Genomic DNA, 20,299 nt, shown 5'->3' with positions numbered 1-20,299 from the left:
TAGAGGATATTGCAATTTCACCATCCAAAGAGGCCATTACGTCATTCCTAAGAGTTTTCCATTATACCATATGGTTTAATTAGCAAAATTATATTAATCAACATTCTGATTTATCAATATGAACAGTATTTGTGATACAATGTGTCTTCTATTCCTTTTGTAATTGAAAAGCTGATATAATAACAAAGACAAATTTTAAAACAGGCAAAAATCACCTATTACCAGTACCCTAATGTAACAACTACTTTCATTTTTCCTGTTCTCAAAATAAGTTATTTATAAAGATGGCTCCAAGTGATGTGCTACTGTGCTTGAGCTTCAGCTGGCTGCACGTGAGGACTCAGAGTAGGTACACAATAGCGGTCATTTAGTGAAGACCTGAGGCAAATCAGTGACCAGACTTGTGAGTTTGGAAGGCCCTGGATATTTCACTTTCAAGACTCATTTAGGGAGTGTTGATGAACCAATACCAGAGAAATTACTAACCCAGCTCAGGGAGTACACAGCAGTCCCTCCCTCTTTGTTGGTCTGTTAAAGGCCAAGACATAAAGCAAAGGTGTAGGCCTGTCTCAGAGATGAGAAAGCCACCTGGGAGGGCCAAAGGAAGTGCCTTGAGTTACTCCTTGCAACCAGTAGTTCTCAAACTCCTCTGACCCACTAAGAGAGGCAGAAGACTCCAGGCCCATTTCCACTGGACAAAGAATGCAGAGAGCCAAGAAGCGGAGAGAAACAACAAGAGTCTAAATGGTAACCTGTGCGATCAACAAAAGTAGCACAAAACCATGATTTAACTTACAGTAAACGCTTCCGTAACCACAGGAACTGAAAACAATGACCAATTCAAAAAAGCACTGTTAACAGTGGGTACTTCCTAAAAACAGGAGAAGTTACAATTCTCTGTGATAGCAAGTAGTTATTAAGTGCCATTTTGCCAAGAATTCCAGACTTTTTAGAATATGGAACTCTGGGTCCTCAACAAACTCTAGTAATACACTAATTAATGAGAACATTATATTTTAGTGGCATGTAATAAATCAGGAGTTATAAAAAGATTACCCTTAATTATGCATAAAAATCAGTCTGGTGCATTATTCCCCCATAAGGATCAAAGGAGGCAACTTGTATTTGAGGATCTGCTGAGACCCAATAGGAATAAATAGAAAATTATTTAGGAGACTCAATAGGGAAAAAAGTTCTACTTTTTTGGAGGGGGAGAGGGGTAACTTTTTATTTTGATATAACTTCAAACTTACAGAAAAGTTGCAAGAATCATACAAGAAACTTCCCTAATACTCTTTAGCTGGATTTAACAATTGTTTATGTTTTGCCCCATTTATTTTATCATTCTCTCTCCCTCTACATACATGCATGTGAGTATGTTTATATATATGCATACTATTTTTTCCTGAACCATTTGAAGGTAAGTTACAGACATCTTCCCTCTCTCCCCCTAAACAGTTCAGTATGTATTTCCAAATGTCCACAGGGACATTCTCTTTCATGAGCAGAGTTCAATGATTAAAATCAGGAAATTTTACATTGATACAATCTTATTTTTCATTCCACAGTCCACATTCAGATTTTGTCAATTGGCCCAACAATCTCCTTTGTAGCCAACTTTTTTCCAGGTTCAGGATCCAATCTAGGGTCATGTCTCTTAAATTTCTTTTAATCTGGAACAGCTCCTCAGTCTGTCTTTGTCATTCTTGACCTTGACATCTTTTTAAGAATATAGGCTGGCTACTTTGTAGACTGTCTCTCAATATGTGTTTGACTGATGTTTCCTCATGGTTACATTCTGGTTATGCATTTTTGGCAGGAAGACCGCAGAAGTGTGTTTCTAGTTTTCAAGTGACAGGAATAACACTTTCATAAAGTAAGTTTTTTTTTTTCTTTTGTGAGGAAGATGGGCCCTGAGTTAACATCTGCCAATCCTCCTCTTTTTGCTGAGGAAGACTGGCCCTGGGCTAACGTCCATGCCCATCCTCCTCCACTTTATATGGGACGCCGCCACAGCATGGCTTGACAAGCGGTGCGTCGGTGCGCGCCCGGGGTCCGAACCAGCGAACCCTGGGTACTGCAGCGGAGCGCGCGCACTTAACCGCTTGTGTCACCAGGCCAGCCCCGATAAACTAAGTTTATTGGGAGGGAAATTAACTTCCAATCTTTCTCCTATCAAACAAAATAGTTAGAAATATTCCCTTAAAAACTTGGCTTAAAAAAAACAAAAAACAAGACTGACAACAATGTAATATCATTTTATACCCATTACATTAAATTTTTTTAAATTAAAATTATAACACTCAATCCTGGACTGGGTCCTGGAACAGCAAAGAGGCATTAATAGAAAAACTGGTGAAATCTGAATAAAGTCTGGAGTTTAGTCAATAGTGATGTACCTATGTTGGTTTCTTAGATTTGACAAGTGTGGCACTATAATGTAAGAGGTTAACAATGGCGGACACTGAGTAAGGAATTCAAGGGAAATCTTGATATTATCTTTGCAGCTTTTCTGCAAACCTAAAATTATTCTAGAATGAAAAGTTCACTTAAAAAATTATAACCCCCAGTACTGATGAATGATAGGTAAAATAGAAGCTCTTGCATTCTTGGTAGCAGAATAAACAGGCAGAATCCTCTTGGAAAAGAGTCAGACATTAAGGGTCCTAAATATCCTTGTTGCCTTTGATTCTATAATTCTACATGGAAACATTGTAAGGAAATAAACCTAACAGAAAAAAAAGCTACGTGGACAAACAAGTTCATTTGCAGCATTATTTATAATCATGAAAAGTTGGAAGCGACCTATATGACAACAAAATAGGCAAGATTAGGAAGTCATAAAAATGAGGCAAATGAAGACTATGTCACATCAAGGGAAATGCTGAAATATGGTAAATGAAAAAAAAATTATATATTCAGTATGCTTATACCTATGTAAAGATCAATCTAAACACAGGAAAAAGAAATTACCCAAAATCTGTTTGTAAAGGATTATGCCAGGAAAATGAACATTGTCTTCTTGGCTTTTTTTCCCCAAATTTAACAAATTTAACTTAATTGAAACTGTTAAAAACAGTTTTATTGAGACATAATTCACAGATCATACAATTCATCTTTTTAAACTATATAGTTTAGCAGTTTTTTAGTTTATTCACAAAGCTGTGCCACTATCACCACAATCAATTTTAGAACATTTTCATCATTCCAGAAAGAAACTCCATACCCTTTAGCAATCACTCCCCATCCTCCCCAACCTCCAGCCCTAGCAACCACTTACCTTCTGTCTCTAAAGATTTGCCTCTTCTGGACATTTCATATCAATAAAATTATACAATAGGTGTAATAGGTGGTCTTTTTTGAGTGGCTTTTTTCTTTTTCGTTTTTTTGGTGAGGAAGATCGGCCCTGAGCTAACATCTGTTGCCAATCTTCCTCTTTTTGCTGAGGAAGATTAGCCCTGAGTTAACATCTGTCCCCATCTTCGTCTGTTTTGTATATGGGATGCCACCATAGCATGGCTTGATGAGCAGTGCATAGGTCTGTGCCTGGGATCCAAACCTGCGAACCCGGCGGCGCCAAAGCAGAGCGCGTGTACCTAAGCGCTACACCACTGGGCCAGCCCCTGACTGGCTTTTTTCACTCAGCATAACGTTTTCAAGGTTTATCCATGCTGTAGCAGTTATAAGTACTTCCGTTTAACGGCCAAATAATATTCCATTGCATGGATATACCACATTTTGTTTCTCCATTTATCAGATGATGGACATTTGAGTTGTTTCCACTTTTTGGCTGTTATGAATACTGCTGCTTTGAAATTTGCACATAAGATTTTGTGTGCATGTTTTTACCTCTCTTGAGTATATACCTAGGTGTGGAGTTGCTGGGTCATATGGGAACTATATTGAACATTCTGAGAAACTGCCAAACTGTTTTCCAAAGTGGCTGTACCATTTTACATGCCCACCAGCAATACTTTAAACTTTTATAACAAAAAATGTACAAGAAATCTGCAAAAATTAACTCCTGCTCACCATAAGGTAATGCTACATTTGAACGGGCTCAACATTTGCAAAGTAAAATATTGGCTCTAGCGAAATACAAGCTGGGCTTTTGCAGGTTGGCAGATTTCCCACTTGCCGAGAACAGGCACAAAGACAGGCGTCTCTTTTCTTTTTTAAAATAGTCTGTCAGTTGGTTTGCTTAGCAACAGGAAATAGGGTGGTCTTGAATCTTAAAATTCTGAACATAATTATGCGTCTTCTCAAAGCAGTTTCTGAACCAGGGAAGCTGAAGAGAGAATGTCGCGTTTCACATTATTGTTGACACTAGAATAATATTAGGAATTGACAGGTTTTTGAGAGACAGATGTTATTGCCGAAAGAAGGATCGTGTATCAGAATTTAAGGATCTGACATAATGATCAACTTTTTTACGCCTTCCTATTACTTTCTGTAGTTGAGTGCTTGAGGTAAATCTATAATCAAAGATTTTAGTTCAGTTCTTCCTTTTCCTGTCACAGTTACCCATCTGCAATTTCTTAAAAAATATTGAGAGTTGGGCAAAGTGATAGCAAAGCAAACAAACACAACTGAAAATACTTATTAAGGAACAGAAGGTAACTTCTTCAATCAGGCATTCCTCTTTGCTGGAGGAAAAGAGGGGACATATATAAGGAGATATCAGCAAGTTTAGAATTATTGTAATGATGTCTCGGTTAATAATTACTAACCGGAATTTTCAAAGCAAGAGGATCTTGACCACTACTGTACTTTGAAAAAATATTTGTTATACTTCGTTTTACAATATGCTGAGGAAATTTTAATTTTTTCTTAATATATTTTTTCCCCAGACAAGGGAATTGGGAAGCATCAAGGTGAATGTAGAATGGAAACAGAGCTGTCAGACTAAATTTTCAGCTTTTCACACAGTATAATTATCACTTTTTAGTTTCCACATAAACAAGTCCTTAAATTACATTAAGAAGATTTCAAAAATATCCCTTAATAAAAACACATATAACAATCCTGAAGGAATTATTTTACTTTACCATGTGTTATAAACTGAATTGTGCTGGCCCCAAATTCTTATGTTGAAGCTCCAATCCCCAATGTGACAGGGCCTTTAGGGAGGTCATTAAGGTTAAATGAGGTCATAAGGGTAGAGCCCTAATCTGATAGGACTGGTGTCCTTAGAAGAGGAAGAGACAGCAGAGATCGCTCTCTCTCCACGCACAGGCACAGAGGAGAGGCCATATGAGGACACAGAGGAGGGTGGCCACATGCAACACAAGGAGAGAGGCCTCACCAGAAACCAACCCTGCTGGCACCGTGCTCTTGGACTTCCAGCCTCCAGAAGAGGGAGAAAATACATTTCTGTTGTTTAAGCCACCCAGTTTGTAGTATTTTGTTATGGCAGCCTGAGCCAACTAAGACACCACACCAATGTGATTTGTAACTGTTCTTTCCTTTTTGCCACTGTGACAGATTATAGACACAACCAAATTTTCTCAACTGAGGCCACAAAGAGATGTCTCTGGCCATTAAATCCAATAGTCATTGGAACTATCTAAATTTTAAAATGGATCCATTAAATTTAGGCTTCAAAGGATGTATTCTAAGTTATTTTGTAGGATAAATCACTATAAAATCAATATATTATGAGTTGTTACCACCAGGGGGCTTTACTTCCCATTTCTTTAATTCATAGCTAGCCTCTCTACCCCCATAGCTGGCCTCTCCACTATCCTAGATCAGCGGCAAGAAGCCAGGACCAAAGTATGGCTAACCTAGTGGAGAATAAAGATGGTGATGATGGTGACAGTGGTAAGAGTGGTGGTGACAAGATCAGTGAACATTTGTCAAGCACTTACCAGATGTCAAGCAGATATCTATTACCTTTTTTAATCTTCAAAACAACCATTATTATTATCCCCACTCTTACAAGATTTAGCAAGGTTGAACAATTTGCTCTCTGTCACAGGATTCAAACCCAGACACAAGCACTCCAGTGCCCATTTCTTATGCTACAATTCTCAAAACTGAATCATTTAAACTCAAATTGTGTTACTGAACCATAGCTTTTTTGAAAAAATAAATAAAAATCCCTAATAATGAATCTGAAGTCTATGTCTAATTTCTTAGTAAATACAACCAGTACAAAACCAGATCTACTAAAATAGACTCTAAATGGAACTTGTACCTGATAAATAAAATCAAGTCCCTGTAGGGTAAATGGGAAGAGTAGAAAAGCAGACAGAAGCTTCAGGAGAAATTCAGCATTCCTAAATTGTACCAGTAGGTGATTTTCCAAAAATGATGGAACATTTTTTGTTCAACATTTTCCCCAATAACTCTAAGCCAAAGCAACTGCCTTCATCAAAACAATACAAGTTAAGTCTTGGTTTCAAGTAAAGAACAGAAGCTTAACAAGTGTCTGAGAATATCAAGGCAACAGCTCATTCTTTTATAATACAATTTAATATGCCCTGTATCTGCTTGGAAATTCCCAAATAGGGTGACTCAGGATATAACTATGTCTCTTAGAGTTCCCTGTTCACTAAAGAATTACCACAGAGAGACAGAACACCAACTCCATTTTCTAATTCTGAGAGACCTGAGTAAAGATAAAAGCAACTCATACTCTACCACAATTAAAAAAGCAATCTCATCCACAGGCAGGCTCCTTTTTCCTAAAATGGATTAACCACCTGTCCATTCCTTCCTCATATATTTAATTTTTTTTCACTATATTAACATTATTAAATTAACTAGAGCTTCTATTCCTAGAGCATAGATTACCAAAAGTTGGATGGCTGGGATAAAGTATATATGGCTATTAACTGTGATGGTTATTGCTAGATTCCTTTCCAAAAAAAGTTCTAGGCACTAACATTTTTTTTCAGACTATATGAAGCAGGCTGTCCTTTTCTACTAATACAGTATTTCATAGAATATAAGTACACAAAGTTTGGAAAGTCTTCTAAAGAACAAGAAATCAATATTTGTTCTCCTGTGGAGGCCTCTGTAATCCCTTGTACTATCAAAAGGAGAAAAGAAACTGTTACTCACAAAATTTATCTGCCTCATGCAAAATCGACTTATGTTTCCTTTTCCCATTCTCGTTCACTTTTTCTCTCTTCCCCATCACTCCACTGTAAGATGTGCACCTATATGTATGAACACAGCTTTCTCACTTGTAAGAGCCTTGACACCTAACACACTTGTCCCATAATTTCACCACAGAGAAGGCGAAAGGAACGATAGTTGGGTAGCCAAACATTTCCACAAAAGGTAAGACTTTATTGTTATTTTCTTTCTTGACTACGAGAGAAGCTAAATCCCTTAAAGAAAGTCTCCCTCTCATCATTTTCCTAAGTGAAATCTTTCTTCCAGTAACTGAAAAGTGAGTAGATATATTTATTAATTAAGGCTCTGAACCAGTCTGCTGAGATTTGCTCTTCTACCGACCAGTTGTGTGACCTGGGAACAAGTTACCTAACTTCTTTGGCCTCTGTTTCTTAATCTGTAAAATGGGTACAAAAATAGTTCTTACTTTGTAAGGTTGTTGCAATGAGTGTGTGTATATGTTTATGTTTGTGTGTATATTTATAAATATTTATATACACACACATATAAAGACCTTAGTACCTGAAACACAGTAAGACCAATGTAAGTGTTAGCTGTAAATCTGAGCCACATTCCCCACTACCCACCTGGAAGGCACCCCTAAAAGGAAGCAGGATGTGGAGAGTTCAAACTTCATTTGCCCTCTAACTCCATGTGAAATGGGAGGCGTGCACACCTGGCTCAAAGAGAATAGCTGTCTCCTCTCCCTCTTTGAAGTCAGCGGGCCATTCTCACTCACCAGGTGTAGCAGGGGAAGGGGCCCTGGGCCCTGCCCCACGGGAGCTCATGGTCTAGCGAGCCTGGAGAGAAGAGCAGTTACTACCCTCTCCTGAAAACAGGCCTGCAGATCTAGTTTTAGGGCCAGGACTTGAAAAACTGTTTGTGTATTCAGTTTAATTTCTAATTGTTTTCTGAATAGAAACACACATGAATTAAAAGCTATTAAGATAAAAGAGGTCCAGCTGAACACAGAGAGACTACCTTTCGACTTGTCATCGCTCTGGGTCAAATGAAGTCACATCTTTGAGGATGGCAGAGCTGAGGGGTCACCATCCCCATGAAGGCACAATGGCTTGGTATTAGAAACCTGGGCAACCGCTCAGAGCCGCACATTAGGGAGATTCTTGTGCACTGTGTATAACTGAGCAGTGATTCAAGGGGACTGTTGGTGAAGGAAGCACTGTGGGCCAGCAAGGATAAGAAACTGAGGCTTATACAGACAACTTTAAGTAAGAACCCAACTCCTTCACCCCCTTCCCCTACTGTTCTTTCCTGTAGCAAGTATGACAAGGCCAGGCCCATATCCCTGGGGCCCTCACCACCCCAGTACATGCCCACAGTGTCCTCCTACAAGCACCCATGCCTCCTGGCCGGAGCACTTCCCTCGCTGCTGTGCAGCTGCCAGAAGTGGAGCCAGGCACAACACTCAGTCAGTGACAGACGGGAGGGGAAGGGTAAACGCCTCCCTTTCCCACCCCCGTGTGCAATAACTCTGAGGCATGTTCTACAGTCTTCCAAGGTTCCGTAAGGGGACTGAGCTCCAGCTGCTCACAGAGGTAACCTACTCAGTCACACTCTTTATCGGCCCTGTCACTTTCCTCTCTCCTCTATTTGGGATTTTTGGGACCACCTCCTACATAAACTACTTATACTCAAATCCTTGTCTCAGGATCTGCTTCCCGGCAATTCCAACCTAAGTCATTTCCTCTTTAAATATGGGCACTTCAGGATAGTCTTATGACTCCTTTCCCCTTGCCAGGATGTTTATTTTAACCAGGTGTCCCCTCCAGAACACGGGTCACTTCACCCCTTGGAGATAAGCCTGGGCTCTACAGTGGCTGCCTTGGTCTTATGAATACTACTCAGATCCTGGGAGCTGCAGGCTGTCCTCTCAGGATGGAACTCTTCCCACTGTGTAACGCTGGGGTGTCTTCGTCTGGTGCGTCTCCTGCTGTGGGGCTTCTTCCGCTCACAGCTCTACCACCTCTCCTGACATGGCTCAAATCCACAGCCAAAGCCACTGCAAAGCCACTGCACACTAGGCACACATCTGTCTTCTTGCTTGAAGTTTTCTTCAGTGGAGCTTGAAGGTATTTCTTCTCTCCAAAAAAGCCAACTCAAATGGATGCTCCTTTTATTGGAAATGTGAGCAGTTTAGAGATGGGCACTCTGCTTTTCACGGCTCACCTGATTCAGCTGGAATATTACAGCACTAAGGGAGACCATTTCACTAGCTCCCAGAGTTAGATAAAAATGCAGAATCTAAATAAATAATTGAAATATTTCACATGATGTAGCTAGGATGTTTTTATCTGATCAGGAATTCCTCCCAACTTTTGAAGAGCCTTTCACCCATGCTCACTTATAAGGCAGTGCAGCAAGATGGCTAACAGTATGGCTGCTGGGGCCAAATGGTCAGGGTTTGATTTTTGCCTCTGCCTAGCTGTACAGTCTTAGACAAGTTAACTTACCCCTCTGAGGCTCCCTATAAAATGAGGATAACAACAGTATCTACCTCCAGGATTGCTGAGAAGATTAAACGAGTGGGCCCTCAATTCAGTGACTGGCATCCTTATAAGAAGAGATGAGGACACAGAGACATGGAGGGAAAAAGATCATGTGAAAGACATAGGCAGAGATTGGAGATCTGCTGCCACAAGACAGGGAAGCAGGAACCACCAGGAGCTGGAAGAGGTGAGGGAGGGTTCTCTGCTGTGTGTAAACTGTGTGTCAATTGTAGGCCTCTCCCTTTGTTCTCACTCAAACCATAAAACCTAACAGTACCTTGTCTTAAAAATTCTGATTATCATGTGGCTTATCATATGGCTATCCTGAAGATCATGGACCATGCCCGATGCCATCATTTAAATTTCTCAGGTCCACAGTTATCACCCCTGAACTCCTTCATTTTTCATTGTAACTCACTGAAATCACAGTCTCCATCTAAGAATCAGTAAGGAATAATTTTAAATGTATGGGAGAGAAAACCCAGCTAAATTTAACTTAAAATAATTTAACAATATAAGAAGAAGGAAGAAAAGAGTCAATGAGGGAAGAAATCAGCTCTTGGTAACGAGACTTGAGGAGTAGATTGTGTCCAGGCACAGAGATGCAGCATACAAATGAGGGGGCAGGTCTTGTCCTGACCGTCCCTGATGCCCACCCCTACTCTGCTCTCCTCCCAGGTGGCCTCAAACCCTGTCAGCGGCTCCTACACTGTGACCTCGCTCAGCTCCACTCCCCAGAACTCCAGGTCTGGCAAGTAAGAACCCCGTGTATACCCAGCTCCTCCTCCTGTTCCATAAAGGGTCCTGTGCCTGGATCCTGCTGGACCAGAGAGGGCCATTTGACACCCCATTGCTAGGACATTGGGGATTTGGAATATGCAGATTAGCTCACACTGAGGAATTAGAACACCCTAGTCCTAGTGAGGAGTCAGCCCCACACCAAAGCTGTGGGCTCTGGGACGGAGCCATCACTGTGTTAAATCCAGAGGCCACTGTCAGGAGGCACAAGGCACAGCCGTCCACCTCCACTCCCTCTCTGCCCTTCTGTTTCTCAGTCACTCTTTGACCCTCTGAAATAGGCTTCCTTCCCCATGACTGCTAAGACTGCTCTATCAAAGCTCTTCGAGAAAGCCCAGAAAATTCCAGATCCTTCCAAAACCACCTCAGTCCTTTTCCTTCCTGACCCAGTGAAAGATCCCCCCATCTCACTTCTGTAACTTGACCCTTTTTGGTTAATTTCAGGTGTCAACTTGACAGAGCTAAGGGATGCCCAGAAAGCTAGTTAAGCATTATTTCTGGATGTGTTCACACGGCTGTTTGTGGAAGAGATTAGCATTCAATTCCATAGACTATGTAAAGAGGCCCACCCTCACCAGTCTGCGACCTGATACTACCACAAATACGCAGGCAAAAGATAAGTTCATCAAATACCATAAGAAACTGCAGTAACAATTCAGAGCAGAAGGAAATGACAAATCTCCAGAAACCAACCTTGAAGTCACAGAAATTTACAATCTAAATGACAGAGAATTCAAAATAACTGTCATAAAGAAACTCACCAAGTTACAAGAATGTTCAGACAGTTCGATGAACTCAGGAATAAAATTAATGAGGAAAAGGAATACTTCATCAAAGAGACTGAAACTATTAAAAAAAAAACAAGCAGAAATTCTGGATATAAAGAACATAATTAATGAGATAAAAAAGAATCTAGAATCCTTACAAAATAGAGCTGATATCATGGTTGAAAGAATAAGTGATTTAGAGGATAGAAATATAGAAATGCTTCCAGTGGACGAGGAGAAAGGACTCAGATTTTTAGAAAATGAAGGAATTCTTGGAGAAATATATGACGCAATTATAAAAGCAACCTAAGAATTATACGTATTCCAGAGGGAGAAAAGAGGGAGAAAGGAGCAGAGAGCTTGTTCAAAGAAATAATAGCTGAGAACTTCCCAACCCTGGGCAAGAACCGGACTTACAAATACATGAAGCCAACAGAACGCCTAATTACATCAATGCTTAAAGACCTTCTCCAAGGCGTATAATAGTAAAATTGGCAAAAGACAATGACAAAGAAAAAATTTGAAGGGAAGCAAGACAGAAGAAAATAACCTACAAAGGAACCCCTATCAGGCTTTCAGCATATTTCTTGGCAGAAACTTTACAGGCAAGGAAAGAATGGAATGATATATTAAAAATACTGAAAGAAAAAAACTTTCAGCCAAGAATACTCTATCCAGTGAAATGATCCTTATGATACAATGGAGAAATAAAAGTTTTCCCAGATAAACAAAGGCTGAGGGAGTTCATCGCCACGAGATCTCCCATACAAGCAATGATCAAGAACGCCCTCATACCTGAAACAAAAAGAAGGCAAATGTCTACAAAGCTTTGAGCAAAGAGATAAATAGACAGAATCAGAAAGCTACAGCTCTGTTTCACAACAGGGTAGCAAATACTTAATTATAACTTAAAAGAAGAAGGGAAGGAAGGCATCAAAAGTAACTATAAACACTTCAACTTAGTCACAAACGCACAACACAAAAATGAATAACTTGTGACAACAATAACTCAGAAGGAGAAGAGGAAAGGGATGGAACCTGCTTAGGCTAATGGAGATAAGAGGCTATCAGAAGATGGACTGTCTCATCTATGAGATCTTCATACAAACCTCAGAGTAACCAGCAAACAAAAAATCAGAGCAGAGCCTTGGATCGTAAAAATAGAGAAAACTGCCACAGAAAACCCCCAAAATGAAATGGTAGTCAGAAACACAAAGGAAGAGGAACAATGGAAATATAGATTAGGTGGGATTAAGCCCTCATGTATCAATAATCACTCTAAATGTAAATCGATTGAATTCTCCAATCAACAGACACAGAGTGGTGGGGTGGATTAGAAAAGAAGACCCAACGATATGCTGCCGCCAGGAAACACATATCAGCTCTAAAAACAAACAGGCTCAGAATGAATGGATGGGAGACAATACTCCAAGAAAATGGCAAATAAAGGAAAGTAGGTGTTGCCATACTTATATCAGACAAAGCAGACTTCAAGATAAAAAAGACTATGAGAGACAAAGAGGGGCAGTATATAATGATAAAGGGGACTTTCCACCAAGAGGACATATCCCATTCAACATAGTACTGGAGGTTTTGTCCAGAGCAATTAGGCTGGAAAAAGAAATAAAAGGAATCCCAATTGGAAAGAAAGAAATGAAACTCTTGCTGTTTGCAGATGACATGACTGTAAATAGAAAAAACCATAAAGAATCCATCAGAAAACTATTAGAAATAATCAACTACTACAGTAAAGTTGCAGTGTACAAAATCAACTTACCACAATCAGTTGCATTTCTACTCTAATAATGAACTAACAGAAAGAGAACTCAAGAATACAATCTCATTTACAATTGCAACAAAAAGAAAAAAGTCTCTAGGGATAAATTTAACCAAAGAGGTTAAAGACCTATACAATGAAAACTATAAGACATTAGTGAAAGAAATCAATGATGACCTGAAGTAATGGGAAGATATTCCATGCACATGGATTGGAAAAATAAACACAGTTAAAAAGTCCATATTACCTAAAGTAATCTACTGATTCAATGCAATGCCAATCAGAATTCCAACGACATTCTTCACAGAAATAGAACACAGAATCCTAAAATATATATGGAATAACAAAAGACCTCGAACAGCCAAAGCAATCCTGAGAAGAAAGAATAAAGCTGGAGGCATCACAATCCTAACTTGAAAATATATTACATAGCTATAGTAATCAAAATGGCATGGTACTGGCACAAAAGCAGACTCATAGATCAATGGAGCAGAACTGAAAGCCCAGAAAGAAAACTAGACATCTGTGGCCAGTTAACCTCTGACGAAGTAGCCAAGATCATACAATGGAGAAAGGCAAGTCTCTTCAATAAATGCTGTTGGGAAAACTGGACAGCCACATGCAAAAGAATGAAAGTAGATCATTATCTTCCACCATACACAAAAATTAACTCGAAATGGATAAAGACTTGAATCTAACACTTGAAACCATAAAACTCCTAGAAGAAAATATACGCAGTACAGTCTTTGACATCGATCTTAGCAGCATCTTTTCCAATACCATGTCTACTCACGCAAGGGAAAGAAAAGAAAAAATATACAAATGGGACTACATGAGACTAAAAGGCTTCTGCAAGGCAAAGGAAACGATGAACAAAACGAAAAGACAGGGCCGGCCCCGAGCCTTAGTGGTTAAGTGTGCACGTTCTGCTACTGGCGGCCCAGGTTCGGATCCCAGACGCACACAAACACACCACTTTTCCCACCATGCTGCGGCCGCGTCCCACATACAGCAACTAGAAGGATGTGCAACTATGACATACAACTGTCAACTGGGACTTTGGGGGAAAAAAAAAGGAGGAGGATTGGCAATAGATGTTAGCTCAGAGCCAGTCTTCCTCAGAAAAAAAGAGGAGGATTACCATGGATATGGATGTTAGCTCAGGGCTGATCTTCTTCACCAAAAAAAAAAAAAAAAAAGGAAAGACAACCCACCAACTGGGAGAAAATATTTGCAAATCATATATCTGACAAGGGGTTAATCTCCAAAATATATAAACAACTCATACAACCCAACAACAAAAAAACAGATAATCCAATCTAAAAATGGGCAGAGGATATGAACAGATACTTTTCCAAAGAAGATATACAGAAGGCCAACAGACAAATGAAAAGATGTAAAACATCACTAATTATTAGGGATATTCAAATCAAAACTACAATGAGAGATCACCTTATACCTGTCACAATAACTAAAATTCCCAAGACAAAAAGTACCAAATGTTGGAGAGGATAAGGAGAAAAGGGCACGCTCACACATTGCTGGTGGGAATGCAAACTGGCGCAGCCACCAGGGAAAACACTATGGAGATTTCTCAAAAAATTAAAAATAGAAATAGCATACCTTCCAGTTATCCCACTACTGGGTATTTATCCAAAGAAATTGAAATCAACAATTCAAAGAGATTTATGCACCCCTGTGTTCACTGCGGCATTATTCACAATAGCCAAAACATGGAAGCAATCCAAGCGCCCTGCTACAGATGAATGCTTAAAGAAGACGTGGTATGTATTATATACAATGGAATACTACTCAGCCAGAAAAAAAGACAAGATCATCGTGTTTGCAACAACCTGGATGGACCTTGAGGGTAGGATGTTAAATGAAATAAGCCAGACAAAATCAAATATGCATGATTTCACTCATACGCAGAAGATAAACATACACAGGGATAAAGAGAACAGATTAGTGGTTACCAGAGGGGACGGGGGCTGGGCATTGAGTGAAAGAGTTAAAGGGGCACATATGCATGGTGATGGATAATAGTTAGACTACTGGTGGTGAGCATGATGCAGTCTATACAGAAATTCACAAATAATAATGAACACCCGAAATTACACAATGTTAACACCCTTTATAATTTCAATAAAATAATTAAAAAAGAAAAAAAATAATTCATTCTTTTTTATGGTTGAATAGTATTCCACCGTGGGGATATACCACACTTTGTGTATCTGTTCACCAGTAGATGGACATTTTGGTTGTTTTCCGTTTTTGTCTAGAATAAATAGGTTGTTATCAACATGTGTGTACAAGTCTGTGTGTAGACATATGAGTTTATTTCCCTTGGATGGATTCCTAGGAGAGGAATGGCTGGATAGACGTATGTAATTATTAAAGACGCATCCAAGCTATTTTTCACCAGCACTCGATGAGAGTTTCAGTGACTTGACATCTTCAACAACACTTGCTATAGTCAGTCTTTTTAATTTTAGCCATTCTCAAGTGTGGTAGAATCTCATGATGACTGTCACTTATATTTCCCCAATGACTCATGTTGTGAAGGAGAAGGCAAGCCACGCACAGACTGGGAGAAAACATCTGCAAAACATATCCCTAGAAAAGGACGTGTACTTATAATATATAAAGAGCGATTACAACCCAATGGTAAGAAGACAATCAACACGTCATGGCTTACCAGGAGACAGCAGATCAGGCCTGTGATGAGCACCAGGAGGCCTGCCAAGCAGATGAGGATGAGGGTCCAGAAGGGGAGGTCTGGGGAGACAAGTGGTGGGGTGAGCCACCTCCTGTCATCGCCCCAGGGCTCCTGCTGACCCCACTGTGCCTCAACCGTCCTTGACAAGGGTTGGCCAACTTTCCTCATCATCCAAGACCCTGTGCGCATGGTTCTCTTCAATGAGGCACAGCATCAAGATACTCGCCCCCTACCATGGGCTGGGGTTTCCTGCAGGTTTACCATGCTTCTCAGTCAAGGTGTCATCTCTGTTGGGAGAATATTCTGGAAGTGAATGAAATGGAGAATGCATGTGAGTGTGTTTCACTCTTTTTAATAAAACTTTTTAGACACAGAAAAATAAAGGGAACAGTCTCATAAACATCCATCATCTAGATTTAACAATGTACATTCCATCCAATTAAAACAATATTTCATCAATGTATAAATTATTAACACTTGCCACCCTTGATTCATCCCATGTTTTCAATGAAATATTAAACTCAAGTAGACATCATGATGTTTCACCCCATTTTACTTTCCATCTCTAAAAAGTGAGCACACTTTGCTACAAAATCCAAGGCCATTATCACAGAACAAAAATGTAATAAATTAAACCAAATTAATACCTCTGGGCACAGAGGACTGAATTTGGGTTGGACTATCTTATGACGGCCAGGGGGGAGAATGGGTCATCACAGTTGGCAAGCCTATGTGATCTCTCTAAATTCGTAAATTCCCACTCAAAATTGTTCTTCCGTGCCTAGAAACACATCATCCCCTTCTCCTTTATCTATTTGCTTAATATTCATTTCCTAGGATTAACCTACAATGTAATTTCCTGCAGGAAGTCTTCTCTGGTTACCCCCTAAAAATATGAGTTTGTTCAGATCAAATAATTGATAAGTTTCAATTCTCTATTCTTGTTATTGCCAGCTACAACATAAACTCCAGGAGGGAGTGGGCATGGGGGGAGGGGTGCAGGTCACCCTACTTGTGCCTCTACCCAGACAACCTCTTAGAGGTGTGCTGTCTGATATGCAGCAGCAACAAGTCTCTTTTTGAATTAAAATTAATTTTAGTTAAATAAAATAAAAATTCTAACCTCAGTAACATTAAAAATCAGTAACAATAAAGACCAGTCACAATACCATCTTTCGAGCACTCAACAGCCACATGCAGCTATGCACTGGACAGCACAGATATAGAACATTCCACCACTGCAGAAAGTTCTAGTGCATTGGTGCTCACCTAGAGCGGGACTTGGCAAACTATAGCCTGTGGATCAGAAACCACATCCACCCCCAAACCTGTAAGTCTGCTTCACACACAGCTGGAGGCCCTCATTGACCATCTGGCCCAGTGGCTCTCAGTGCAGAGATAAGGAAACAAAAGTCCGTAGAGGGGAGGTGACTAGCTTGAGGTCACTGAGCTGTCTAGGAGAAGGTGAGGGCCTCCCATACTACACTGGTGTCCTTTTCTCTCTCTCAATGGTGGGTAAAGACTGGGGGACTATGCCACCTCCTGCCAGCCTGAGCAAGTTCAGTGTTCTCTCAGTCCCAGGCCTCCAGAGTCCCTAGAAAGGCCTCACTTTCTTCCCCAATGACCAGGGAGCCTTACCATCCCCAAGGGCATTCTTTCCGTCCAGGGTCAAGTTCTGCAGCTGGGTACCCTTCTGGTCAGCCGCAGGAATTCCTCATAGATGGCAACTCTATCCAGTCTCTGTGCCAAGGCGGCTAGGTACACAGTGAGTCCACCCAGTGTGGTTACCATGGGAGACCGACCTGGAAGGACACAAGGGATGAACAAGGGTTTCTGGAATTCTACCCTGATTCTAGATTCCCTGCTTCTGGGTCCTGTCCAAGAGAACTTTCAGCAATAATGTCAACATTTGCCTGCACTACCAAATACACTCATTATTAGCCCCATGTTGTTATCAAGCACTTAAAATGTGGCTAGTGTGTGTGAGTGAGGAACTGAATTTCTCATGTAATTTCATTTAAAGCTTGGTGACCTAGAACAAACACAAGGGAGAGTGGGTGAGAAGATGGAGGTCTCCTGGAGATGCAGGGGGCCACTGGAGCCAGTGAAAGATCACAGACCTTGGGGCAAGGGAGACCTGACTTCAAATCCTGGCTCTGCCCCTAACTCACTGTGTGACCTTAGACACAATAATCCCCTTTCTGAGCTTCAGTTTACCCACGTGAGAAATGGGGAAGGCAGCTAGGACATCACCTCTGGACACTGAGAGAACCCAGGTACGCAGGGAAAGTGAAGGGTTGAAACAATCACGTAACAGATGTAAGTCAGATGGAGGAATGACGGTGCCCTCAGGGCAAGGAGAGACGGGACAGGGGAGAACCCACCTGGTCCTGGGTGTCCCTCAGCAGGGCGGTGTATTCCCAGGATGTGGGCTCCGGGTTGCTGAGGTTCCAGCTGATGATGTGGAAATGTAGCTGGTGCTCTCTCTGGATGGATAAACTCTGTGCTGCAGAGCCTGGAGCCACCAAGAGGAAGAGCAGACAGGTGGAGACTCTCCGTTCCCAGCACACAGGCATGGTGGCCCACGGGGTCAGGATGGTAGGTGCAGACAGCGTCCACACTGCTGGCTTCCCCATCCTTTTCAGGCCTGGGGAGAGAGGGACGTGGGGACTCTAGAGAGAGGTCCGGAAACCTCTGGGGTGGGGGTCAGAACAGGAAGGAGGAAATGGGAGGACAGGGGCGAGACAGAGAGGGGTGGTGACAAAAGTGGTCATTAGGGGCAACTAATCAGGGGAGGGTCTCACCTGAGGGAGACCAGTCTGCAACTCAAGGAGAAGAGGCCCAGGCTGCTCTTCTTGAACAAGGATCCAGCTGGGGAGGAAGGAGGAGGAGGAGGAGCAGGAGGGACAGGGATTGGGGGAGGGGCTGGGTGGGATTAACCCAACGGGAGCTGCTGGGACCAGGGTCTCACCAGGCTCTGCAGGACCCTCTCAGTGAAGTTGAACGTGGCTGAGCCGTTGCTCCTGTCTGATGAATACTTGAGGGTGGAGATGGGGAAGGTGACTGTGAGGGACTTCAGGTTGTGCCCCAAAGCTGCAAGACGAGAGGGAGAGCGATGGCCATCACTGAGAGCAGGACCAGAGTCCTGCACTCATTATCATCTGTCGTCTTCTCTCCCAGTGGCACCACCACCCACCCGTGTGGTCACCCAAGTCAGAACCAGCACATCTGCTCAGCTCCTCCTCCCTCCCAGTAACACAAATTCCAGTTGCACACTGGTCCTCACATATACTCCCTCTCTCCATCCCTGTCCCAGCTTAGGTGTTAATTTCCTTCACCGGGACCAACACCCCAGCAGGCTCACTGGATGCTCTGTCTAAAGGATGTTCTACATGACTACTAGAAGAATCTTTCTGAAATGAATACCTCACTAGGGCCACCACTGCTCTAGTACCACCCATTGCTCCCTATGGCCTTCAGTGTTTAGTTCAACCTTCTTGACCTGGCACTCAAGGCTCTACTCAATCTGGCTTCTGCTGACCTTTCAGTCTCATTTTATCCATCTACTGCGGGTTAAACATTATGCTTCACGCAATCCAAATTCATTTCAATTCTCATCATACAGCATGTTGTTTCTGGCCGGAGCCTTTGATCATGGAATCCTCTCTGCCAGGAAAACCCTTCATCCTCTAGTTTCCAGGGTCCCTCCTACTTATTCTCAAAGACTCCATTCTGGTGAAACTTTCTCTAGCAAGCTCTTCCCTTCCAAATTATGCCAGGCGCCTCTCCCCAAAACATCCCACATCATACTATAATGGTGTGTTAATTTCACAATATTAGGGCCTCTCTGAGGGCTGGCATTAGACTGAATCGTCAGTATAATCTTTGTGATCAGCATGATTGCCCTAAAACCAGAATTTCACACCCTGGCTTCCCAGCTCCTGGATCACAACTGGCTGGTGGAGGAGTGGGGCCGGAGAGCTTCTCTTGGGAAGGAAAAGGGGCCCCCAGATACCTGTGGTGGCTTCTGGTGGCACAGGTGATGATGAAGTATGCAGGGACGTGGTGGCCGGCTCGGGAGCTGTGGCGAGGGCTGTCATCAGGGAGGGACAGAGTGGGAGGAGCCCCCAGGCTCACCCGGGCTCCAGCAGTGGCTGTGCCAGGACCACCATTCACAGGTGAAGCATAAATGAGAGTGAGGGGACGGATGACTGTGTGAGTAGAGGGATGAGAAAGCCTGTGGATGAGAGGAGCCCGAGAGAGAGAGATAGGTGAACAAGAGAGACTGAACTCGGAGGAGAGACAGATGGACGGGCAGAAAACTGGACAGACGGATGGGATACCTGGAAAAGGAGGACCAAGGGCGGGGCTTTAGGAGAATTAAAGTGAAAACCACATGGGGTCAGAATGTGGTGGAGAACACGTCTGTGTCTAAGGCTTTCTCACACTGGGCTGGGACTCTCCACCAGAACCCGGGAGGGAGAGAAGGGATGAATTAGGGCCCTTCCAGGTGCTTCCCTCACCAAGGACAGCGGGTGAAGGAGAACAAGTGCTCCCCAACCCCAAATGTCGACGGGACCCAGGAGATCAGGACCAGGAATACTCA

The 20,299-nt window shown here is 42.0% G+C and overlaps 1 long non-coding RNA gene across 1 annotated transcript; it reads left to right on the top strand.

Annotated features, from left to right (window-relative positions):
• Positions 1-311: 311 nt before the first annotated feature.
• Positions 312-9,745, top strand: LOC131402939 (uncharacterized). Its single transcript, XR_009219094.1, has 3 exons — positions 312-403; positions 7,243-7,290; positions 9,647-9,745. It is a non-coding gene; the product is annotated as an uncharacterized LOC131402939 (long non-coding RNA).
• The last annotated feature ends 10,554 nt before the right edge of the window (positions 9,746-20,299 follow it).

This window comes from Diceros bicornis, unplaced genomic scaffold (assembly GCF_020826845.1).
Source record: "Diceros bicornis minor isolate mBicDic1 unplaced genomic scaffold, mDicBic1.mat.cur scaffold_371_ctg1, whole genome shotgun sequence".
Classification (NCBI taxonomy): Eukaryota; Metazoa; Chordata; class Mammalia; order Perissodactyla; family Rhinocerotidae; genus Diceros; species Diceros bicornis.
The sequence above is the reverse complement of the archived record's forward strand: the minus strand, read 5'-3'. Positions and strand labels throughout refer to the sequence as shown.